The 26,661-nt window shown below is 41.3% G+C and overlaps 1 protein-coding gene across 1 annotated transcript in view; it reads right to left on the bottom strand.

Annotated features, from left to right (window-relative positions):
* The window catches only part of Micu1 (mitochondrial calcium uptake 1), a 176,674-nt gene that overhangs the window by 144,459 nt on the left and 5,554 nt on the right, over positions 1-26,661 (bottom strand). The gene's annotated exons all lie outside the window — the stretch shown is intronic.

Below are 26,661 nucleotides of genomic sequence, written 5' to 3'. Positions count from 1 at the left end.
TCTCCTGCAGTGCCCCTATCCTGACCAGAAACAGCGACTATAAAGGAGTAAGTTCCAGGATGGTGCAAAGCAGAGCTGGTGATGAAAAGCCACAGGCGACTGAAGCACTCATTTCACAGGTGTACATGTGACCCACTGCAGAGTCCACGCTAGAAAGCAGGGAGAGCCAGAGCTTAAAGCTAGAAGATGCTGCTATTTCCTGCATTAATGCTGAGAGATGCTTCCATGAATGTAATTAAAGTTTTAATTAAAGTCTTCTAACTCCCAGCCCTTGGAAACTTTCTTCTCCACCAGATTCTTTTTATGTCATATTTAAAAGATCACTAAAGAAAAAAAATTCCTTTAATGCAGTGGTTCTCAACTTTCCTAATGCTGCAACATTTAATACAGTTCCTAGTGTTGTGGTGACTCCCAAGCATAAAATCATTCTGTTGTTACTCCTTAGCTATAAATTTGCTACTATTATGAATCAGAATGTAAATATGTGATATGCAGGATATCTGACATGTGATTCTACACACAGGTTGAGAACTACTGCTTTAATGTGTTGTTTTGTATCAGAGACATCTGGGACCTCACCAAGATGGTACCAAAAGTGAAGTCCCTGCCCTTCCCAAAGCTATCACCAAAACAAAGGTTTTAAAGGCTGAGAAAGCTGTGCTGGAAGCCACAAAGCACACCAGATGTGAGTGGCACCCACCTTTCAGGCAGCCAGGATACCAAAAACAGCCCATTCAACTGTCAGAAGGGTGCCCTCAAGAGACATAAGCCTGGGCACAACATACCATCAAGTTTCCCCTAAGTAAGGAACACAAAAGATAGCACACATGTGTCTACAGATGTCAAGAACTCCTGACACAGCTGTAAAGAAGCTCTTGTGACAATGCTATGGCTAATGTCACCCTCATGAGTTCTGATGGAGAGGAGGCCAGTGTCCAACTGGCTCCTGACTATGCTTCCAACTGAGTCCGACTGACTAATTCTAAATAGATTATTTTTTAATCATAAGAAAGAGACATCTGTATTTGCTCATATTACTCTGCTCAACAGCCATTCACACACACCCCATCGCACTTTCCTGTACTTTTAATTTAGGGTATGTATCTCACCATGTTCGTCATCCCACCAATGGAATGTGGATGAGTTCTACAAAGTCCTTTTAGGAAATGTTGCTCTTAATCTTCCTCTGCTTCACCCAGAGAGCATTCTGAAAGTAGACACTGCCCTTCTACCTGGGTTCATTAAGAAAAAGATCTCAGCTTGGGCAAACCACTGTCAGCTCTGGCTGAACTGGCTGAGCACAGCAGATCTACAGATGCTGCTGAGAAATGATGTTTGAGAGTGAAAGCCACAAAGGTTTGGGGTTCTTCATTGCCCCAGCAAGAAATAACTCAACATTCAAACAAACTTATTCAATTCATACTGCATGCCCAGCCATGTCTGTGATCTAAGATCACCAACTACTTTAGATTCTAAGAAAGCAAGACACACTTGAAATGTTCTTTTAAGTTTTGTGTTTGTCTATTTCTGTGTGTGTGTATGTACATACATGCATGTGTATATAGAAATGCACAAATGCCATGGCATGTGTGGAGGCCAGAGGACAACTGGCAGCAATCAGTCTTCTTCCACCTCAGAAACTGAACTCCAGTTGTTAGGTGGCAGGGGCCGTTAGCAGCGAAGCCTCCTCTCCGGCTCCCTGAAACATTTAAAAATGATAGTTCTAAAGTGGCATCTAAAGAAGTACAAATAAACTGTAAATGGGAATGGTGGCCTCCATGGTACTTTGCAAACACAAGGATCTTATCCATTCCCAGAGTCTATGTTAATAATTTTTAAGCCCTAGCATAGTGATGGACACTTTTAATCCTAGCACTCTGTGAGTTCCAGGTCAGCCTGGTTTAGATAGTGAGCTCCAGGCCACTCAGGGCTACACAGCGAAGCCCTATCTCAAAACAACGACAACTAAAACCTAAGAAAACCAAAGCAAATCAGGGCCTGTTCAAATCTTCTAAGGAGACCAGAACAGGTAGAGATCAGTGGGCAGCTTTGCCAAACTCCAGGCCAGAGAGACCCTGTCTCCAAAAACCAACCAACCAACCAAACAAACAAACAAACAAAAAAACCCACAAAACCCATAACAACAACAACCACCCCACAGCCAAAAGGTAGATGATGCCTGAAAACATGGCCAAGGTTGAGGTTGGCCTCTGGGCCCCACAAGCATAAACACTATCGTACCAACAAAGATTATAAATGACGGAGGCAGGCAAGTCGGCTTTTATTTCATTTTCAGCCCCAGATCACTATAAAATTCTGATGAAAAAGCAGATATGTCAGGGGCATCCCCCAAACTTCAGGGTCATTTTAGACATTTCCATCAGGAGGATTAATGCAAAATGATGTCCCTGGTAAACAATGGCCTCGAGTACACAGCTGGTGTCTCATTTATGCAGATGTAGAACACAGAGTGCCAACCTCTTTGTAAGGCACTTCATCCGTCTCTCCCCCCTCCCCCCTGCATGTTCCTGTTTCCCAACGCACAGCACACTGCTTCATAATTTAAATTTCCTTGTACTTGGCATGCAATAGCCAGGACAACATATTCACTCATACATCTGCTTCTGTACTTGGTTCTAAATTTTCTTCAACTGTTTTTGTTTGTTTGTTTGTTTTCCCCCTTTGTAGATACACAGTGAGGTACAGACAGGGCCAATAATACTTAACTATTTTATTTTCACATGAAAAAAATCTGTACAGTATGAATTATACAATTCCTTGCTCCTAATATATATATATATATATATATATATATATATATATATATATATATATATATATATTGACAACCTCCATTTTAGTAAAATAATCATATTTCGCTATTAGGGCTCATATCAGGTTCAATCACTGACTCATCCAGGGGCTGAAATAAATCTTGCCTCTAGCAGCCTTCATCCAAGCCAGGTCTACTCTCAACACTGCTATCTTTATGGACAAAGTGAGAAAACATTTATTTTCTGTGACTTAAGTGTCAGCAATACAATTCCAACATCACTCCCCAACCCCAGAAGTATCTCTCATCACTGCATATGTGCTAACAAAATCCAACACAGAGAGGCTGCCCCTTATACTGTCTTCCTACCCGATAACTTCTGAATCATGTTTTTCTGATTCATTTTTAAATTAACATTTCCCAAATGTATACATGTATAGATATAAATAGCACTGCTTTTGGCAACAGCAAATATGAGCACAAATAACATACATATCTGGAGAGACTATGGTCATCACTGACAACCAGAAGGAAAGGACCCTGGGGGATTTTCAATGTGACAGGAAGAATTAAAAAAAAAAAAAAAAGGAACACAACCAACACAGTCTGGAACGAGCTGGGAGAGTTGATCTGATAGTATTGGGATAATAATGAAGTAAGCCACATACAATATTGAGAAGATCTTTGAGTGCCAAACTGAGAATTTTTATCATACACACACATATACACACACTCATTATAAATGCTAGTGTCTACGCCTCATTTTACTGCTGGGTTACATGAGACAAGGTAGGTTAGTAGCGTCTCTAGATGCCAAGTAATGAAACCTCACAAAGAACAGCCCCATTATAATTTAGTCCTTAGCTCTCTGGTGGAAGAATATGTGCCTAGTTTTGAGGAGAAATAGTTTCCCACACAAGTCTGGGAAATTCAACAGGCCAACAGAGGCATTCAGTCAGCAATAAAGATGGACTTGATTTACTGAGGAGGTTTAAACCAAATTAAAGCAAGAGCATTTTCTTTCTTAATACCCAGCACCCTATGTTCCTCTCCCTCCAAACTTTCCACAAAATGAAACAAAACACTAAAAACATTTCTGACTAAAAAGTGTTCAGGATGGAAATAGAAAAGGAAATTTGTAACCAAAGAAAGCATCACTTCTCCAAGAAGAAATATGGAGAACAAGATTGTTAGAAACTAGCAAAGGTGTGTCTCTGCTCCTTTTCAGACAGGGTGGAGGGAGTGGGGGGTTGGGGTGGAGCCTAATCTGCTTTGCTTTGGAGAAACCCCTAAAGGTCACAGAAACACGAATTCTTAGAGCAATCCTCCCTCGGCTAAGATCCAGGTGAGGCAAGCTTGCCCAGAGCTACTTAAAATAGATGTCAGGGTTTGTTTTTACTATCAGAAAAATACTCTAAATAGGAATGTGCTTTGTGATAACTGTTCTCAGCATATTAAAGAGCCACATTCTAAAAGGAATCAGCGCATGCAGGTACAGCTGAGGCAGGGTGCTTGCCTAGCATGCAAGAAGTTCTAGATGCAGTCCTTAGCACCACAGTAAATATGCACATGTATAAGTAAATAAATTGTCCAACTACAGAAAGATAAACAATGATGTGATATATGTAAATATTAGAAATGTAATCACAAAACATGGGAAGCACCATGTCTCAAACCAACAAGCTGGGCTGGAGACAAGGCTATGTCAGTCAGGGAGGCGACTGCGGTAGCAGAGGGAGGAGTGGGATGTATTGCTAGCTCTGTGATAAAGTGCTAGGTTCAGCGCTCAGTAAATAAGCATACAAAGAACTAAATCAGAGTCCAGCTACAGAAAGACAAACTGTGTCATAAAAAACAGGTGCAAGTCCAATGATGGTGGCATATGACTTTAATCCCAGCACTCTTGAGGCAGAGGCAGGTGGAGCTCTGACTTTCAGGCCAGCGTGGTCTACAGAGAAAATTCCAGGACAGCCAGGACTACACAGAGAAACTCTGTCACAAAATAAATAAGTAAATAAATAAAATAAAGCACCCCAAAAGTAGGTACAATCTAGGGAGGGCAACTTGGTAGCATCCACAAAAACTGCAAACTACCTAGTAATTCTGATAACATACTCTATAATGCACTGTGAAAGTCTGTGTACACAAAACTCTGTATCATGGTTTGTAACAAAAGACTAAGAATTCCTCAAAAACTGCTACGGAGGACTAGTTAAACTGTGACATATCCATATAGGCAATACTATGTAGCTGTTGCTGGAAAAGAAGAAAATTCTATGTATGGATAGAAGACAAGGTTCCAAGGATAGGTTATCTAAAAGAGCAAGGTGTGAAATGCAATGTGCTAATATACACATATTTGAAATTACAAATATAGACAGGTGTGGAACACAGTTGTAATTCCAGCACTTAGGAGATAGAGGCAGCAGGATCAAGAGCTCATAGTCATTCTCAGGCACTTAGCAAGTTCTAGGCTAGCCTGGGCTATAAGACCAAAGCATACCTTGAAGACACACACACATACAAACATACAGTCAAGCAAATATTTTTTCTTTAAAAACAAATAAACAAACAAAAGAACTTCTTGTGATAAGAAAGCATAGCCTGAGAAAAACAGCCATAAAGAATGAAAAGGGGGCCAGTGAGATGGCTCAGAGGTAGAAGCCTACAAAGCAAGCCTGACGGAACCCACATTAAGAAAGTCAGACACAGGGACGTGCTCCTGTGATCCCAGCACTACTACTTCAAGACAGGAGATGCAGACAGAAGAATCCTTGGTTTCAGCAGAGGATCACATTTAACCTTAAATTCTAAGCTACCTCTTTGAAATGCACTCATTTATATGAGATATACATGCTAATAAGCTTCCATTTGATTGTTCCATTAATCTATTTTATGTTCCAATGAATCCAATTTAAGAACTCTGAGAAGGTAAAGGAATAATAGTTTTCCTTTCCCATACTTCTTAAAAAGTAGTCAACTGAAAACATTACGTTGCATGTGTCTATAGCTCATTATACTTTTAGTATTAAGCATCCAAGTCCACTTAGCTTGATCTGAATCCAGGTACACATGTCTACCAAAGGAGTTGAAATACCCTTGTTTGACAAAATGCCTGTCCTGTGCTGAGATGGGACTTGACTACATTCATTGCCCAGGCTTCCTGAGTAACTGGACCTGTAGTCCCTATGTCACCAGACCAGCATAGCATCTTGAAGGCAAAGCCTAGTTAATAGGAAGATGCCTCCACGGAATGGCTACTAAAGGCAAACTGTAAAGGAATTAATTATAGGCAAGGGAAAAGAAACATTTTCTTTTCTTTTTTTTTCTTTTTTTTCTTTTTTTTTTTTTTTTTTTTTTTTGTGGATATCTAAAAACATTCTGTTATATTTCAACCATAAAAATAAGAAATCCTTCCCTGGCCTGACAAGATGGCACATCAAGTAAAGTGTCTGCTGTGCAAACCTGATGACCTGAGTCCAGTCCTTAGAGCCCCTGTGGACAGAGAACCAACTCGCAAAAGTTGTCATCTAAGCTCTGTATGTGCAATGTAACATTAGCCTGCACACATAACTGATTTAATAAATAGAATTAAAAAGACTGAAATCCTTACTTGACCCCATCTCCCCCTACAGCTACTGCCTCACTTCTCCCCTGCTGCTACCCCTCTAGCTCATTCAACAGAGTTTTGTAGCAGTGGTCTCCCCGGATTCCATACTCTGTTTAGCACACTCCAATGAGGTTTTCAGCCTTGCTGATCCACCCAAGACCACTCTTATTGCTACCACAGAAATTGTAACGCTCTTACTATACTTTTAACACTGTTAGCAGAATAATTTTCATATTACTAAACCCTGCTAATTTCTGTCCTGATCCTGCTTGATTTTAAGTAGCACTTGAAAAGATAATCACTCCTTCACCCTCCAAATACAGTCATGCACCAATATGGGTCATGGTCTGACGGCATATATAAACAGCTGCACAGACTGCTTAATCCCAACACTTAGGAGGGAGAGGCGGGTGGATCTCTGAGTTCAAGGTAAGCCTGGTCTACAGAGTGAGTTCCAGAACAGTCAGGGCTACATAATGAGATCATCTCTCTGTTCCTGTCTCTCTCTCTCTCAATACATGCATATATATGGTCTAATGATGCCTTTGATTATGTAAATACAACTCTATATTGATCAGCAGAGTCTTCTAATGACCCATTTTTCAGAATGTATCCTCATGGATGTGATGAATGATATCATATTTTCTCAATTCTACTTAAAATATTATTGGAATCTTTCTAGAACAAGAACTCCGATACCAATGAGGGTGGAAAAGGGATGTCACCAGTGGACCAAAGCCATGACAGTTCCTGAAAGGCTTTGATCAGGAGCAATTGCAATCTTACTTTACACTCTAAAGCACAGTAGGGTGAGCAAGCAAGCAAGAGTTTACAGAAGCATATATGGCAGTCAGCTTTAGTCTTTTAAAGCTATGTGATGGCTGACAGGTGTAAGCTTTTGTGGTCAGGCTGTTAAGTGCTATGGCTCATTGTTTTAACTATTTCTCCAGGTCATTCTCTCCAGGCAGCAAGTGAAGTCATGCTTGGCAATAGGAAGCATAAGCAGTGCTTTAAGTAAGTCTAACAATTGCTTTTTTCTATCGTATTCCACTTTACTACATCTGGTTTTCTTTGCTTAATAACTCCTGTGCTGGCTAGTTTTATGTCAACTTGACAGAAGACAGAGTCATCTGAGAGGAGGAAGCCTCAAGTGAGAATATGCCTCCATAAGATCAGGCTGTAGGGCATTTTCTTAACTGGTGATTGATGGGGGAAGCCCCAGCCCAACATGGGTGGTTCCATCCCTGAGCTGATGGTCCTGAATTTTATAGAAAAGCAAGCTGAGCACCCCTCTATGGCTTCTGCATCAGCTTTTGCCTCCAGGTTCCTGCCCTATTTGAGTTCCTATCCTGACTGACTCTGATGATGAACTGATTTGGAAATGTAAGCAAAATAAACCCTTTCCTCTCCAACTTGCTTTTTGGTCATGGTGTTTCATCACAGCAGCAATATAAACCCTAATTAAGACAATGTACTTATCAAAACTGTCAAAGACTTTCCCAGGAAGAACCTTCCTTTTCTACCCTCTGACCCTAGCCATCTTTAAGTTGCATTTAAATGTAAATTCTTCTCAAAAAGTCACCTCTAGCCTACACTTTCCATAAGGACACAGCAGATTTAAGGCCCTACTTGACAGGCATCTCCAATTTAGTTTAGTTTCAAACAAAAATCCCAATTTTATCAACTTACTCTGTTTATTTCTAAAAATCAAGCATTGTGTCATTCAAGCCCAGAAGCAAAAGAAAGCTACTGTTTGTTTCTTCCTTCTTAAATTATCAGGCAGACTCCACCAGAAAATGCTTTAACCCTGCTTTCTAAAAAAATACATAAATCCACAAAATTCGCCCCCATGCCAAATATCAGATTGACAACTCTTAAAAGGTAAAGCAAAGGGCTGGAGAGATGGCTCAGAGGTTAAGGGCACTAACTGCTTCTCCAGAGGACCTGGGTTCAAGTCACAGCACCGACATGGCAGCTCACAAGGGTTCAATTCCCAGCACCCACATGCCAGCTCACAACCATCTGTAACTCCAAGATCTAACACCCTCACACAAACATGCAGACTAAACGTCAGTGCACATAAAATAAAAATAAATAAATTTTAAAAATGTAAAAAAAAAAAAAAAAAAAAAAGGTAAAGACAAATCTGCAGCCTGAACCTAACTAGGTCAGCTGCTTGCTAAAAGCATGTGCACACAGATAGACAGACAGACTGACACACACACGCTCACCGTTTTTCCTATTATTCAAATGATAGTTGTAATACCTACAGTGTGAAAGCATGGTAATTTAGAATCATCTATCCATGGGCATGCTCTTAAAATAAAACACAATATACAACCTATTGAAGTTCTTCAGATGGAAGAACCACAGAAGTGGAAAACAGGGAAATTCAGGAATAAGAGAACAACAGAAATAGATTTTCATCATGTCTGACTGCATCAGGGGCCCCAGGTGTGATCAGTGCAGGAAATTATCATGCTGGGAACGAAACTGGCCCATCCCAAGAGATCTGGCACATCTCCCAGGAGGAGGACTATCCAGTCCTGGTAACTGGGACACACACTTAAATCTGCACATGCTTTTGCTTTATCATTTCTATAATAGAATTCTGCTGTGGGCAAGATGACAGATTGAGAGTTTTCCTCTACTTTTAGGCCAAAAGTGTAAATAAATTCACTTTTCCATGCATGTATATATTACGTTGTTTTCTCTTAGTGTGAGTGAGCAGACCAGACCAGGCTTTATGGTTGGGAACTCTAGTAGCGTGACCAGACTGCTGTAATTCTTACCCTTATCACCTCCACCCTTCATGAGTTCTTGGCTGGGACAAAACAAAACACAAAAGCACATATACCATGTACACACAGAACAAGAAGATTCCTATCACACATCTCAAATGTTTGTTTCAAACTGCAGACAGACAAAAATCCCTTTCATCTCTGGAACAAAGTGGCCCCTTTAAGGAAAGGTCCAGAACTGGCAGTACAGCAAAGCAGTCAAGACGTGTAGCGTGAACCCCTATGCTCATAACCTATGTGTTCAACTGCAGAAGAATGGATGAAGAAAATGTGATCAACAAATACAATGGAATTTTCCCAGCCATAAAGAAGAACAAAGTTATATTGTTTGCAGGAAGATGAATGCACCTGGAGATGATCATAGTAAGTGAATTAAGCCAACCTCAGAAAGACAAGTACTACATGCTTTCCGTAATTTGCAAGTTTTATGACTTATGCAGATGCAAAAAATTATGTATGTATGTATCTATGATATAAAAGCAAAAGCAACTCCTTGCCTCCACCTTTTGAGATAGAAGTTCACTTTAGCCCTGGCTGTCCTGGAACTCACTCTGTAGACCATGCTCTCCTCAACTCACAGAGATCCACCTGCCTCTGCCTCCAGAGTGCTGGTGCTGAAATTAAAGGCATGCACCACCATAACTGACCCCAAACTGTCCCCTTTGACCTGGAAAAATGCTGCCATCTACAAAGTTTTGATCAAAAACTAAATTACAAAAATAAATCACACCAACAAATTACATACTGTATAAAGCTAATGATTTTGCGTTAGGCTGATTTATAGGTATCCTGATGTGTACAAAGCCTATAGGTTGGCCATTCTTGGTAGAGGAATACAGGAGACAATGAAAAGGGGTAGACAGGGGGAAGGAAAGACAGAATTACGCATGTGTAATGTGTAATGGAAATGTGTTCAACATGCAATATATACTTATACAAAACCTTAAAATACTTTGGGTTCAAACCCCGCTACCAAGCAAACAAAAAGTGTTAAAGGTACCATTATGAGTGCAGATTTATCTCCACTGATAAATCTGTATAGTAATTTAGCCAGCCCCCTCTTCCCAGAGACACCTCATTAAAGAGATTTCCTTTGTAAATATAAATGTCTTACAAAATTCAGACCTTCTTTTGTAGCTATAGTTTCTCAAAATAATCAGCTTGAAATAATCCTTCTGTCCCAAGGCACATTTGACCTGACACACTTAGTCATGTGTTGGCACACTCTGTCCTGAACCCCATCATTTTTCTATAGATACTGAGTCATTTTCCTCTGTGTGCTTGTTATTTAATGTATACTAGTTTAGTAGTGAGAGGGTGGGTGGGCTCCTGCAGTCCTGGAACAGCCTCAGTTTTCAATAGAACAGCATTCTTGGTCTCCCACTGTTCCTTTGAGCACTTTCCTCTATAGGGTACAACATGATATTCCAGCATGCTTACACAGTCCACAGCGATACCCCAAACCTTGCTGTTGAGTTCCCGGGCTGAGATCCCTGACAAGAGTCTTACGTCAACTCTCCTTGTACTCAGGGTTCCTCTATTTCTACCTAATTCTTTTTCACAATTAATGAAAAGTTTATCTAAATTTTAGGTATTTCTACTAGAAAGACATGTCCACAGGAAAACCTAGAAATGAATGTTGATAGCAGTTCCAGTCATACACAGCTACATAAAGTATTCAGCACCACTGGTTTTTAGTGAAATGTTAAAAACACAATGAGACACCTTAGTACACTTATCTGAATGCCTAACAGAAAAACAACCAACAGTACAGAGAGGATGCAAAATAGAGCTCTTGTTCATCCTGCTGAGATGTAAAATGTACAGCCACTCTGGAAGACATTTGATATTTTCTGCAGTTAAACATGCTCTTACCACAAGATTCAGCAATCCAGCTGAAGGCATAATAAGACTTTACAGTAAAAAGAAGCATGTTTACAGTAAAAACATGCATGTTTGCAGAAGCTCCCTTTAAAGTTGCCCAAACTAAAACTTCACATGTCTTTCAACAGCTGAATGAATGAACTGTGGCACAGCTACAGAATGAACACAACTATTATCAAGAATAAATTCCTAAGGGCTGGAGAGATGGCTCAGTGGCTAAGAGTTTGTGTTATTCTTCCAGAGAATCTGAGTTTGATTTGCAGCACCCACATGACAGTACAAAACCAACTGTACCTCCAGTTTAGGGCATCCAATGCTTTTTCCTAGCCTCCATAGGCACCAGGCATGCATTTAGTACACAGACATACATGCAGGTAAAAACACCCATACACATAAAACAATAAAAAAGGAAAATTTGTAAAAATAAAAAAGGACAGATTTGTGATACATGCAACAATTTAGATGAATTTCAAAAGCATTACACTGAATGACAGCAGCCAATCTCAAATGGTACATGCTGTATATTTAAAAGTACACAAAGTGGACTACAGGGCTGGAGAACATATCAGTGACGGCATGGAACAGAAGTACAGAAGCTCTAATCACACATATTTATTAAAATAGTATACAAATGTATTTAAATTTGAAAATTATTATTACTATTTGTATGATGTGTCTTAGTTAGGGTTTCTATTGCTGTGAGGAAACACCATGACCAAAAAAGCAAGCTGGGAAGGAAAGGGTTTATTTAGCCTATACTTCCAGATCACATCATTGGAAGAAGTCAGGACAGGAATTCAAGCTGGGCAGGAACCTGGAGGCAGAAGCTGATGGAGAGGCCATGGAGGGGTGCTGCTTACTGGCTTGCTTCCCATGGTTAGCTCAGCCTGCTTTCCTATAGAACTCAGGACCACCAGCCCAGGGATGGAACCACCCACAACAGGCTGGGTCTTCCTCCATCAATCATTAATACAGAAAATGCCTTATAGCTGGATCCCATGGAGGCATTTCCTCAACTGAGGCCCCTTCCTCTCTGATGACTCTAGCTTGAGTCAAACTGACACACAAAATCAGCCAGTACAATATATATGTGGGTATGCGTGTCTAGATGTCAGAAGAGAGCTTTGTGGAGCTAGTTCTTTCCTTCCACCTTTACACGAGCTCCAAGGATAGAACTCAGATCATCAGGCTTGTATGGCAAGTGCTTTAATCACTGAGCCATTCTGAGACATAATATAACTTTCATGTACACAGGAGCCACCACAGCAGCGGTTCTCAACCTTCCTTACACTGCAGCCCTTTAATATAGCCCCTCAAGTTGTGCTGACCCCCAACTATAAAATTATTTTTGTTGCTACTTCCTAACTATAATTTTGCTGCTGATATGAATTGTAATAAAAATATCTGATATACAGGATGGTTTTAGGCAACCCCTGTGAAAGGGCCATTCGATCCCCAAAGGGGTCACAGCCCACAGGTACAGAACCACTGCACTAAAAGGAAGTGAAAACTTGAAGATAGAGATAAACCTGTCCGTGTTTTTTCTTAAGTCTGATGAAAGGTGGACAGCCTTGTACACAAATAATTACACAATGACATATGTCATATAAAAATGTTTAAAGCAAGCACGGTGGTGTATGCATTTAATTCCAGCAGTAGAGAGGCAGGCAGATGGATTTGGGTGAGTCTGAGGGCTATAAAGTAACCCTGCCTCATAGCACAAACACACATATACTCATGTGTGTGTATGCAAGCACTTTAATGACATCTAACTACATACATGGTTCATGTAAACCTACAGCCATATCTTCATTTGTGGTAATTCATTCACTCACTGAGACAACCTGTTTAGGATACGATGTGTTTTGTCAATAAAGATGGCAATATCACTGGGTGACTACAGCTAAACTTAAACAAAGCTGAGATTGATCCAGGCACAGTAATTTTTTAGTAAAAGAAAAATGCAAAACCCTGATCAACAGTGACAAACTACATGCCTTATGGAGCACAGAGTCAGAACACTGAATGAGTTTCCCCTGAGATGAAAAGCTCAGACTCCATCTATGGGATAGAAATGGCCCAGAATGAAGGGATCAATACCAATTAAAAATGTCTCCCATATGCTGAGAAATGAACTTGTTACGTGCTCCTCTGAATATGTTCTCATCTGCCATTTGCAGTAGGCTCAATTTCCAGAAAGGGGAAAGGGTACACATCCAGGAAACACAGTAACAATTTTGCCAGAATAAATGTGTGCATCAATGACATATAACCCATGGTTGCATTCAGCACTGAAGAAGTATTTGTAGCACAGGCCAGTCTGTAAGGATAATGTGTTCATAGACAGTCACAAGCGTGTATCAGGTATGCAGGTCTGCCAAATGAAGCCTTCACCTATATAAATAACCATTTCAGTGTCTTTTTTCTAGTATTCACAGAAGTAAAGATCGCTATACACGATCCCTTACAATAATTTGTCTATATTTATGGTCCCTCTCTAAAAACACGCCAGGCTGACAATCCTCGGGATCACAGGACAGACTCCTACCCACTCGCCCTGCTCCTACCCCCTACCCTGCCATCCTTTAACTATTACTCCAACATCTAGTTTCTCAGGCACTTTTTCTTTTTTAAAAAGGAGGAGGGTGTTCGGCGAGGCTTGCTGTGTTAAAAAGCTGTTCCTAAAATGTTGGGTTCAACTGGCCCACTTCTGCCTCCTAAGTCACTGGGGCCACAGCTCCAGCCACACTGCACTCCTGGCCACACAACTTGTGACCAAGCTCTTCTTACAAAGAATTTCTCCTCCTCATTTAAAGTGCTGTTCTAAACTCTGGAACTTCGTTAAATGCGAATGGGAAAATGGGAAACTGAACACACAAAGCAGCATGAGTTACTGTTGTATGCTTTGTTTCATCCTATCTTGCTTTAATAAGCAGAGGCCTAAAATAGCCTACTCTACATAATTCATTAGTTTTATATATCTGACTTAACCATCTTGACCTCTTAGTGGACAACAATTTTTCAGTAAGTCAGAACTATGTTTCATTAGTGATGGCAATTATATGCTTACAAAGGAAAATGTGGATAATAGATTACCACAAATGTCCAGGGCTACAGAGATGGTGGAGCAGGTAAGAGTACCTCCTACAAAAGCAGAGGACCTGAGTTCAAATCCTTCCTTAACACTCACATAAGAAGCCTGGCATGGCTACTAGTGTGTGTGCCTGTGTGTACCCCAAAACACAGACAAACGGTGGAAACCAGACAAGAGAATCACAACAGCTTGCTGACTGCCAGCCTAGCTCCAGGTTCAGTGACATACCCTGTCTCAAGGGACCAATACAGAGAGTGGTCCAGCAGAATGCTGGTTTCTTCATACATGTACATGCACCCCCCCACACACATACACACAAGCACAATGTGTAACATGAAATAAATTATAAATAAATGTTTGTTTGGAAAGCAACCTAAGTCACAAATAAATGTTTATTTGTAAAGCAACCTAGGTCAATGCTGCTAGCCCGGCATGGTACACAGCCCCACAATCCAGAGATGAGAAGGGCAAGAGGATGGAGAATATAAGAACAGCCTCAGCTACATAGTGAATTCCAGCTCCAATCTGGGTTACACATCAAGGCTTGGCCTCAAACAGGCAAGCAAACAAAAAGAAGAAAAACCTGCTGAGGATGCTAATTAAAAATCTGTGTTTTATGCAAAAAATATGACATAAATATATAAACCTAAATAAATATTAACTTTTTAATTCGAATAATTTAACCAGAATGCAAAGTAAGATCAGATTTGGGGGGAGGAGTGTTCAAGACAGAGTTTCTCTGTGTAACAGAGCCCTGGCAGTCCTGGCCTCGAGTAAAATTGGATTTTAAAAAACATTTATTATCTACCGTTGCTATGCTGCAACTCATAATGAGTATGATTATTTGGTCTCCTTGCTGATTCCTGGCACATGGCTCCCTAAACTGTTGGGCTCTCAGAGCACATTCTTTGGAGGTAAATACATGAACATAGGAGATGACTAGTAGGGGCATAACGGCGATCCTGGGCAGTGTCAAGATGGGAGCTGCTTGGCAGAAGGTTGGCACTTTCAGCCCTACTTCCTATCCCCAGGGAAGGGAAATGCCCTGATGGCTGAGCTGATTGCTGCCAACTATTTCATGAGCCATGCCTCAGTGAAACCCCCAAAGACACTGGGTTGCTGAACACCTGAGACACTGAGAGAAGGACAAACGCTAAGGCAGCATGGGAGCAATATGCCCTTTCTAAGGCAGCTCCTCTGCCTGGCCGGCTCCCAAGCTGTGTCCTTTCCATAAAAGAGCAAGGGCCAAGGCGAGATGGCTCAGCCAGTTAAGGAACGTTGCCTACCACGCCTAATGACCTGAGTTCAATCCCTGGACCCACATGGTGGAAGAAGAGAACAAACTCTTTCAAGGTGTCCTGAGTTCCACAATAGCTGCGCACACGCATGTGTGCACACTCACAGGCGAATATGCACACGTGAGCACGCACACACATGAAATAGTAAGTAGAATGTTCCCAGAACCTCCTACATTCCAAATGACCAAATATGAGTAGGAGCTGTAAGATTCTCACGCCACACGGAAGCTGTAGGGAACATGGGAGCTCACTGCTTTTGAAGGGACCAGTTTAGTGGGACTAAAGCCTTGACCTCTGCACCTACTCCAGTCAGTGTCAGACTTGAACCAAATCGTAAGACACCTAGCTACTGTTGGAGACTTGTTCAGTATGGGGGGAGAAATCCATATCAAGTATCTGATGTGAACTAGATGTGAGACACAGAGAAGGAAAACAGTTCTTGTCACAGCTTTAGTTTTCCTTTATACTGTTGAATCCAGGAAATAAAAGGGTTTTGTTTTGTTGATTTTCTTCTAATATGAATTCCACTGTAAACCCAGAGAATCACTCCATCTCTAAGAAACTGTATGTTTTGACTTACAAACTGTCTCCTTTCCATGTGTGGTGGTGCTCATCTGTAATCCCTGCACTTAAAAGGGAGAGAAAGGAGAATCCAGAGTTTCATACCATCCTCATTTACATGCAGAGTTTAAGGCTAGCCTGGGCTAAAACAGAAATATGTTTTTGTAGTGTGAGTGTGTGGGGTCTGGTCCAGCAACAAACAATCCAGTTAAAAATGGGCAAGAGGGGGGACAAGGTGGCGGCGCCGGGAGGACTCTCATTCTGAGGAGCAGCACAGCAGGATTGGCACAGTGACCAGCAATCAGAACTCGCGGCCATAAAACACAAGTGGTTGTGTTTCTCAGGTGAGAGGATACCCCACGGTGGGGGATTCAATCAGCTTTAACTCACCCGGCTAACCCGCGGAAGAGATCCCGGTTCCGCCAGGCTCTTGGTCGCCAGCCCGGGGCTACACGCCAGCGCGATCTGGTCACTGTCCCAGACTGAACTGTGGGCCCACAACACCATACACTGGATTTCCCAGTCGAGAGATAACCCCACGGAGCAGGAAACAATTGGGACCGACCCCAGGTTACCCAGACATCCCCTGGAAAAGACTCGGGTTCCGCGGGTGCCCCAAGAGCCAGCGCGGACCCAGAGCCGGGAACCCAGGCTCCTGCACGGAGCCCTGTCTGCGCGCATGATTCGCGGCCTCAGATAGAACTGTGGGCACCAGGGCACCAGGGCACCAGGGCACCAGACTGCGTGTCTCTGGCAGGAGGAAACCCCCAGCGGAGGGGGTCTGCAGCTCTAACGCTTAGGACACCCAGCACCAAAACACTTCCTGGACTCACGCAGACTCTAGTGCAGGCAGGACCGCTGTGCTCTGCCGCCATTGTTGAGTTCCCCTGGGGCACTGGGACACACAGCTGCATCCTCGACCTGCAGGAGCCGAAGAGCCATTACAGCAGCCCTCAGATATTGTGCCAGGGATCGGCCAGTTGTCCCTGGCTGGACTGTCAAAACTGTGGGAATCCCTGATCCTTCAGGGGGGCTGCACCCACAGCGTCTGGACCAGAGCGGTGCCTGCAACCCCCATCCCAGACAGAGACACACAGCTTCTGGTCCAGAGTGAGGCACCCAGCCTCCAGACCAGAACAGTGCCCCCAGGCGCCAACTCAACCTAGGTGCACATTCTCCAGGTCCAGAGCGGAGCAATCAGCCTTTGGCCCAGAGACTTGCTGAGTGCACCTCCCACTTTCCCGGACAGAACTGTGCGCCCCAGGGTTTTTGCGCCCAGGGTAACAGACTGAGTTTCCCTGTTGGGAGAAAACCCCACAGCTAGGGAATCAGCAGTTTCTTCAAGAGGACTGTACATGGAAATTTAGTGAGCAGCAGCACACTAAATTTATAACAAGAAACCCAGCAGTAGGACAGCTGTCTTGAGAAATTCTATGGGTAAGAGGAGATCCCCCCTGCCCAACATAGACCACAGCTACTACTCAGGGCTATAAACCTGAGGTGAGCAGTGGCAACTCCGGAGAAACACTGGTCATACAGTGACCATAACCAAAAAGCAGAGAAGGACTCCTTCAGGAAAAATCATCTTCCGGCCAAGGGGATACTCCCTACCTCAGGACTCCAGGAAGCACAGAAACTAACAGCCAACACCTAAATCAGCCCAATGGGTAGAGGTCAGCGTAAAGGCTCAACCAACAAAAGACAGAGCAATATGGCATCTCCAGAACCCAGCCATCCAGGGGCGAACAGCCCTGAACAATGCAGCATAATAGAAAATCAAGAAGATGACCTTACATCTATGTTGATGAAGAGAATAATAGAGGAAACAGATAAAATACGTAAAGAATTAGAGGAAGATAAAACCAAACAGATCATGGCTATCCGTAAAGAAATGGAGGAAGATAAAGACAAGCAGATTAGGGCCATCCGGGAAGAAATACGGGAAGATGCAGCCAAACAGCTTGTGGCCTTCAGAGAAGAAATAATTAAATCACTGAAAGAAATCAAAGAGACAGAGTTGAAGGAACTAAAAGAAAAACAGGAAAATACAAGCAGACAGGTGAAGGAAGTAAACAAAACAACTCAAGACCTGAAGATAGAACTAGAAAAATTAAAGAAAACACAAATGGAGGAAATAATGGAGAGGAAGAATTTAGGGAAGAAAACAGGAACTACAGAGGTAAGCATAACCAACAGAATACAAGTAATGGAAGAAAGAATCTCAGGTGTAGAAGATACAATGGAAGAAATCGATGCATTTGTCAAATAAAATGTTAAATCCAAAAAATTCCTGACACAGACCGTCCAAGAAATCCAAGACAATATGAAAAGACAAAACCTAAGAATAATAGGAATAGAGGAAAAAGAAGACTCCCTTCTCCAAGGCCCAGAAAATATTTTCAACAAAATCATTGAAGAAAATTTCCCCAAGTTAAAGGAGAAGCCAATAAGGATACATGAGGCCTACAGAACACCCAACAAATTTGACCAGAAAAGAAAATCCTCCCGCCACATAATAATCAAAACAGTAAGTATACAGAACAAAGAAAAAATACTAAAAGCTGCAAGGGAAAAAGGCCAAGTAACATATAACGGCAAACCCATTAGAATCACACCTGACTTTTCAACAGAAACTATGAAAGCCAGAAGGGCCTGGACAGATATCATGCAGACCCTAAGAGAACACAGATGTCAACCCAGGCTACTATACCCTGCAAAACTCTCAGTCCTCACAGACGGAGAAAACAAGATATTCAATGACAAAAACAAATTTCAACAATACCTACACACAAATCCAGCATTACAGAAGATACTGGAAGGGAAAATACAACCCAAGAAAATTAGCTTCTGTCAAGAAAACACAGGAAGTAATTAACCTTACTACAGCAAAAGAAAAAGCAACCAAGCACACAACCTCATGAACACAGCCAACATCAAAATCAAAGGATCTAACAGCCACTGGTCATTAATTTCTGTCAACATCAATGGACTCAACTCTCCAGTAAAAAGACACAGATTAACAGAATGGATATGTAAACAAAACCCAGCAATCTGTTGCATACAAGAAACTCACCTAAGACACAAAGATAGACATTACCTGAGGGTAAAAGGTTGGAAGACGACTTTCCAAGCAAATGGACCCAAGAAACAAGGAGTAGCCATTCTAATATCTGATAAAATAGACTTTCAACCAAAATTAATAAAAAGAGATGAGGAAGGACACTTCATACTCATCAAGGGAAAATTCCACCAGGAAGACATCACAATCCTGAACATCTATGCCCCAAATACAAGAGCACCCACATTTGTAAAAGAAACATTGATAAAATTTAAACCACATATAGATCCCCACACATTAATAGTGGGAGACTTCAACACCCCACTCTCAACAAAGGACAGGTCAACAAAACAGAAATTAAACAAAGAAACAATATCTCTGACAGAGGTCATGAATCAAATGGACCTCACAGACATATACAGAACTTTACACCCAAACACAAAAGAATTTACCTTCTTCTCAGCACCTCATGGAACCTTCTCCAAAATAGACCATATAGTTGGTCACAAAGCAAGCCTCAACAGATACAAGAAGACTGAAATAATCCCTTGTATCCTGTCTGATCACCATGGAATAAAGCTGGACTTCAACAACAACAGAAATAGCAAAAAGTCTACACACACATGGAAACTGAACAACTTGTTACTAAATGACAGCTGGGTCAGGGAAGAAATAAAGAAATTAAAGCCTTTCTAGAACTCAATGAAAATGAAGACACAACAAACCCTAACTTGTGGGACACAATGAAAGCAGTGCTAAGAGGAAAGTTCATAGCACTAAGTGCCTTCAAGAAGAAATTCGAGACAGCTCATTCAAGCAACTTAATGGCCCACTTAAAAACCCTAGAAAAAGAAGAAGCAGACACACCAAAAAGGAGTAGACGGCTGGAAATAATCAAACTCAGGGCTGAAATCAATCAATTAGAAACAAATAAAACAATTCAAAGAATCAATGAAACCAAGAGCTGGTTCTTTGAGAAAATCAACAAGATCGACAAACCCTTAGCCAAGCTAACTAAAAGGCAGAGAGACACCACCCAAATCAACAAAATCAGAAATGAAAAGGGGGACATAACTACAGACACCGAGGAAATCCAAACAATCATTAGGACTTACTTCAAAAGTCTATATGCCACAAAATTTGAAAATCTAAATGAAATGGACAATTTTCTTGATCGATTTGACTTACCAAAGCTGAATCAGGACCAGGTAAATCAATTAAATAGTCCTATATCCCCCAAAGAAATAGAAGAAGTCATCAAAAGTCTCCCATCCAAAAAAAGCCCAGGACCAGATGGCTTCAGCGCAGAATTCTACCAGACCTTCAAAGAAGAGCTAACTCCAATTCTCTTCAAACTATTCCACAAAATAGAAACAGAAGGAACATTACCAAACTCATTCTATGAAGCCACAATCACCTTGGTACCTAAACCTCACAAAGACTCAACAAAGAAAGAGAATTTCAGGCCAATCTCCCTTATGAACATTGATGCAAAAATACTTAACAAAATACTTGCAAACGGGATCCAAGAACACATCAAAGATATTATCCACTATGACCAAGTAGGCTTCATCCCAGGTATGCAGGGGTGGTTCAATATACGGAAATCCATCAATGTGATCCACCATATTAACAAACTGAAAGAAAAAAACCACATGATAATCTCCCTAGATGCTGAAAAAGCATTTGACAAAATCCAACATCCATTCATGTTTAAAGTACTGGAGAGATCAGGGATACAAGGCACATATCTAAACATAGTAAAGGCGATATACAGCAAGCCTATAGCCAACATCAAACTGAACGGAGAGAAACTTAAAGCAATCCCACTGAAATCAGGGACAAGACAAGGCTGCCCACTGTCTCCATATCTCTTCAACATAGTGCTGGAAGTCCTTGCTAGAGCAATAAGACAGTTGAAGGAGATCAAGGGGATACAGATGGGAAAGGAAGAAGTCAAATTATCACTATTTGCAGATGATATGATAGTATATATGAGTGACCCCAAAAACTCTACCAGGGAACTCCTACAGCTGATAAACACCTTCAGCAAAGTGGCCGGATACAAAATTAACTCAAAAAAATCAGTAGCACTCCTGTATACAAAAGACAAAAGGGCTGAGAAAGAAATTAGAGAAACAACACCATTCACAATAGCCACAAATGACATAAAGTACCTTGGTGTAACCCTAACCAAGGAAGTCAAAGACTTGTATGAAAAAAATTTCAAGTCTCTGAAGAAAGAATTAGAGGAAGATATGAGAAGATGGAAAGATCTCCCATGCTCATGGCTTGGCAGGATTAACATAGTAAAAATGGCCATCTTACCAAAAGCAATCTACAGATTTAATGCAATTCCCATCAAATTGCATACACAATTCTTTACAGACCTGGAAAGAAAAATTCTCAACTTCGTATGGAATAACAAGAAACCCAGAATTGCTAAAACAATCCTACAATAAAAGATCTTCTGGAGGTATCGCCATCCCCGATCTCAAGCTGTACTACAGAGCAACAGTTATAAAAACTGCATGGTACTGGCATAGAAACAGAATGGTGGATCAATGGAATCGAACAGAAGACCCAGAAATAAACCCACACACTTACGGACACCTGATTTTTGACAAAGATGCCAAAACCATACAATGGAAAAAAGATAGCATCTTCAACAAATGGTGCTGGTCCAACTGGATGTCTACATGTAGAAAAATGAAAATAGATCCATACTTATCACCCTGCACAAAACTGAAGTCCAAGTGGATCAAAGACCTCAACATAAAACCAGACACATTAAATCGGCTAGAAAAAAAAGTGGGGAATACCCTAGAACTCATTGGTACAGGAGAAAACTTCCTGAACAGAACACCAACAGCACAGGCTCTAAGAGCAACAATCAATAAATGGGACCTCATGAAATTGAAAAGCTTCTGTAAAGCAAAGGACACCGTCATCAAAACAAAGCGACTGCCTACAGATTGGGAAAGAATCATCACCAACCCTTTATCTGACAGAGGACTCATATCCAATATATACAAAGAACTAAACAAGCTGAAAAGCAACAAACCAAGTAATCCACTTAAAAAATGGGGAACAGAGCTAAAGAGAGAATTCTCTGTAGAGGAATATCGAATGGCAGAGAAGCACTTAAAGAAATGTTCAACCTCATTAGCCATTAGGGAAATGCAAATCAAAACAACCCTGAGATTTCACCTTACACCCATCAGAATGGCCAAGATGAAAAACTCAAGGGACAACACATGCTGGAGAGGTTGTGGAGAAGGGGAACCCTTCTCCACTGCTGGTGGGAATGTAAACTGGTACAACCACTCTGGAAATCAATCTGGCGCTTTCTCAGACAACTAGGAATAGCGCTTCCTCAAGATCCAGCCATACCACTCCTAGGCATATACCCAAAAGAGGCGCAAGTACACAAAAAGGACATTTGCTCAACCATGTTTGTAGCAGCTTTATTTGTAATAGCCAGAAGCTGGAAACAACCCAGATGCCCCTCAACTGAAAAATGGATGCAGAAACTGTGGTACATCTATACAATGGAGTATTACTCAGCAATGAAAAATAAGGAAATCATGAAATTTGCAGGTAAATGGTGGGACCTGGAAAGGATCATCCTGAGTGAGTTGTCCCAGAAGCAAAAAGACACGCATGGTATATACTCACTCATATAAACATATAATATAGAATAAACCCACTAAAATCTGTACATCTAAACAAACTAAGCAAAAGAGAGGACCCTAACTAAAATGTTCAATCCCCATCCTGAAAGGCAAAGAGGATGGACATCAGAAGAAAAAGAAAATAGGAAACAACCTTGGAACCTGCTACAGAGGGCCTCTGAAAGCCAGAAGAAAACAGGAAACAACCTTGAAACCTGCCACAGAGGGCCTCTGAAAGCTTCTGCAGTATAGACTGTCAAAGCAGATGCTGAGCCTGATGGCCAACTGATGGGCAGAGTGAATGGAATTTTATGTAAGAAGTGGGAAATAGTAAGAGCTGGAGGGGACGGGAACTCCACAAGGAGAGCAACAGAACAAGATAATTTGAACACAGGGAACTTCCCAGAGACTCATACTCCAACCAAGGACTATTCGTGGAGATGACCTGGAACCCCTGCACAGGTGTAGCCCATGGCAGTTCAGTGTCCAAGTGGTTTACATAGTAATGGGAAGAGGGACTGCCTCTGACATAATCTGATTGGCCTGCTCGTTGATCACTTCCCCCTGAGGGGGGAGCAGCCTTACCAGGCCACAGTAGAGGACAATGCAGCCACTTTTGATGAGAACTGATAGACTAAGATCAGAAAGAAGAGGAGAACCTCCCCTATGAGTGGACTCGGGGAGTGGCATGCATGCAGAAAGGGGAGGGAGGGTGGGATCGGCAGGGGAGGAGGGAGGGGCTTATGGGGGGATACAAAATGAATAAAGTGTAATTAATAAAAAATTAAAAAAAAATGGGCAAGAGACTTAAACAGACAAATATTCACCATGAGTCAGGAAAATGTACCTCAGAACTACAATGAGATACTCTATCCACTTGACTATTTATCAGAAAATGACAAACAAAATATATGTAGAAAAAACTTGGAGGCTACTGGTAAGAATACAAAATTGTGGGAATTTTCTTTTTTTTATTATTTATTTATTATGTATACAATGTTCTGCCTGCATGTATACCTGCATGTCAGAAGAGGGCACCAGATCTCCTATAGATGGTTGTGAGTCACCATGTGGTTGCTGGGAATTGAACTCAGGACTTCTGCAGGAGCAGTCGGTGCTCCTAACCTCTGAGCCATCTCTCCAGCCCTGGGAATTTTCAATATGAAAAGTGGAATATTGCATTACCACCACCACCTCCTCCTTCTTGTTCTTCTTCTTTTTATGTCCCCTTTACAAAAAGTACACTTTTGTATACTGTTGCCAAGGTTCACCCATGTTGTGGCACTTTCCAAATTTGTCTTCCTTTTGAAAAGTGGAATAATATTCCATTGCAGGTACAGGCCCCACTCTGGTCACTAATCTTCCATCAATAGATACTTGGGCTGTTTATACTTTGGATATTCGGAATAACATTGCTGACACTCGAGTATTTATTATATCTTCCTTTTAGTTATTTTTATGTTGTAATTAGGAGTAGAACTGGAGATGAGAAGATAATGCAAAGGGCTGGAGAGATGGCTTAGTGGTTAAGAGCACTGACTGTTCTTCAGAGGTATTGAACCCTGGTTAAATTCTAAGCTCCCACATGGTAGCTTAAAACTGCCTGAAGCTCCAGCTACAGGAGGATGGAGAGACGGCTCAGTGGTTAAGAGCAGATACTGCACTTGGTTAGCAGTCCCAACAAGACGGCTGACAACCATCTCTAAGTCCAGTTTCTAAAGTCCAGTACCCTCTTCTGGTCTCTGTGGGTACTGCATGCACATGTAGACAAAAATAAATCTTAAAAAGAAAGAAAGGAAAAACAATGTTGACAAGAGAATTTAATATACAGTGGGCCCCAATATTCTCAAACATTGATTGACATAGGAAGGGGGGCAAAGGGAACAATATACTAGAATATTAAGGGATGAAACTGATCTCAGAAAGTTTCAAGATTTCAGCGTGAAAGGCAACAGACCCGAGAGGAGACATCAACTTCAAGAACAGAAAGCTAGTGAACGGCACAGTGGGAAACAAGCCCAGATGTAGTAACTCCTTGTCTGACTGTCTTCCTACCCTGTGCTACAGAATAAATGTGAATATCCTTAATTTTGAGCAAAGTAACTGGGTGAGGTGGTGCACATTTGTAGTCTCAGGCAAAGAAGAGCTAGGGCATAGGCAGGAGGATCACTGTTAAGGTCAAGTCCTGCCATGGATACCTAGTGAGACCTTGCCTCAAGAGCAAACAAAAAGCACAGCAATATACATATGTTATAAACATAGTCATGTATAAATGGAAAAGAAATTAGCACAGGCTTAGCCAAATAAAATAAAATCTAGTCTTATAAGGTTAGAATATTTAAGCTAATTTCTTACAGTAGAATCTGAGATTTCCAACAATAACATTCAAGATTATACGATCCATTTTCTTAACCAATAGATAAATAACACTTCATCTTAATACAGAATACACAGTACTAAGGAATTTACCACTGGCTTTAATTTGAGCCTAAAGAAAACAGGTAGTCAAGAAAGAAACCATTAATGATAAGAGCATTTTTCTATAGAGCATGAAATGAAAACCTCTAGGCTAAAAGAGCCGTGCCAAAGCATTGACATCTGAATTGCTTCTTCAAATGCTGAGTACACATAAAGAATGTACACACCACAAAGCCCGTAAGAGTAATTGTAAAGAAACAAGCGGTGTTGGTGATAAAACTACTAATCAGATCAAGAGAGGCTATCTATCATGAACACCATCATGGGCATAACCTAGATCGAACATGTCTTCATATTTGACTCACCTATTTCTCTCTCAGGCTGAGTTTTTATTGTTCTGTTTTGATTTTGAGGCATAGTAGCCCTGGACTCATTAGCTCTGGCCATAAGCTAACTCAGCTTCTGAGCTTCCTGCCTCCACTTTCAATGCTGGCATTACATGCCCAGTTATCTAGTTATTTTATTCTGAAACTTCCAAAGGAAGTTATAGTCAACACTTTATCCCCAAACATATTTATAGTATTGTCCTTTATAATTATAAGACAATTATCACAAATTCAAATTAGTAATACTTTCTTAATATATTCTATTTATGAACCATGTACCTGTTTCCATGGGCCTGGTTACCTTTTCCCCTCATCATTCTGGTTTTTATCCATTTTCAACCAGGAGTTGCTGTGGTTTTCTGCTTTATACACGAGCACACCTCTGGCCCAAGGAGAATTCTCTTTCATTTTGGGCATGACCACCTTTCATTCCAGAGACTCTACTTATAGTTAGCAAAATTAGCCTTTCACAACAGCCATCCAGATATAGTACCCTTTTAGAAGTCTTGTTCCCAGCAGATAGCCACAAACTCCAAGACAAAGAGGCCACAGCACTTTATACATAGCATTTGACAGTTCTTCACACAATCTGATTCTCAGTTACGACTACAAACAACTCTTTTGGTTTTTTTTTTTTTTTATGTATACAGTATTCTGCCTGCATGCCAGAAGAGGGCACCAGATCTTATTATAGATGGTTGTAAGACATCATGTGGTTGCTGAGAATTGAACTCAGGACCTCTGGAAGAGCAACCTGTGCTCTTAACCTCTGAGCTATCTCTCCAGCCACATTATGTCCCACTTTCTACAGTGCTTTTTTTCTAACAGGACAACTGGTAACATGCTTGCTGCCAGCATTTAATGAACACTATTTTGAGGAACACTGTGCACTGAGTGCCTGGTATCTAGTCTCACTTATTCCACAGTAGCCCTGTGAAGTAAACAGGGTTAGTTCTCCAACTGCGCTAAGGGCAACAGAGAAAAAACTTTAGTAAATGGCAGCAGTATGTTTCTTTCATCCAAAAGGTGTTGCACTATCTTTTTTTAAGGTGTAGGGGTGTGTGTGTGTGTGTGTGTGTGTGTGTGTGTGTGTGTGTGTGTGTG

This window comes from Psammomys obesus, unplaced genomic scaffold (assembly GCF_907164565.1).
Source record: "Psammomys obesus unplaced genomic scaffold, mPsaObe1.curated_primary_1811, whole genome shotgun sequence".
NCBI classification, from domain to species: domain Eukaryota; kingdom Metazoa; phylum Chordata; class Mammalia; order Rodentia; family Muridae; genus Psammomys; species Psammomys obesus.
The sequence above is the reverse complement of the archived record's forward strand: the minus strand, read 5'-3'. Positions and strand labels throughout refer to the sequence as shown.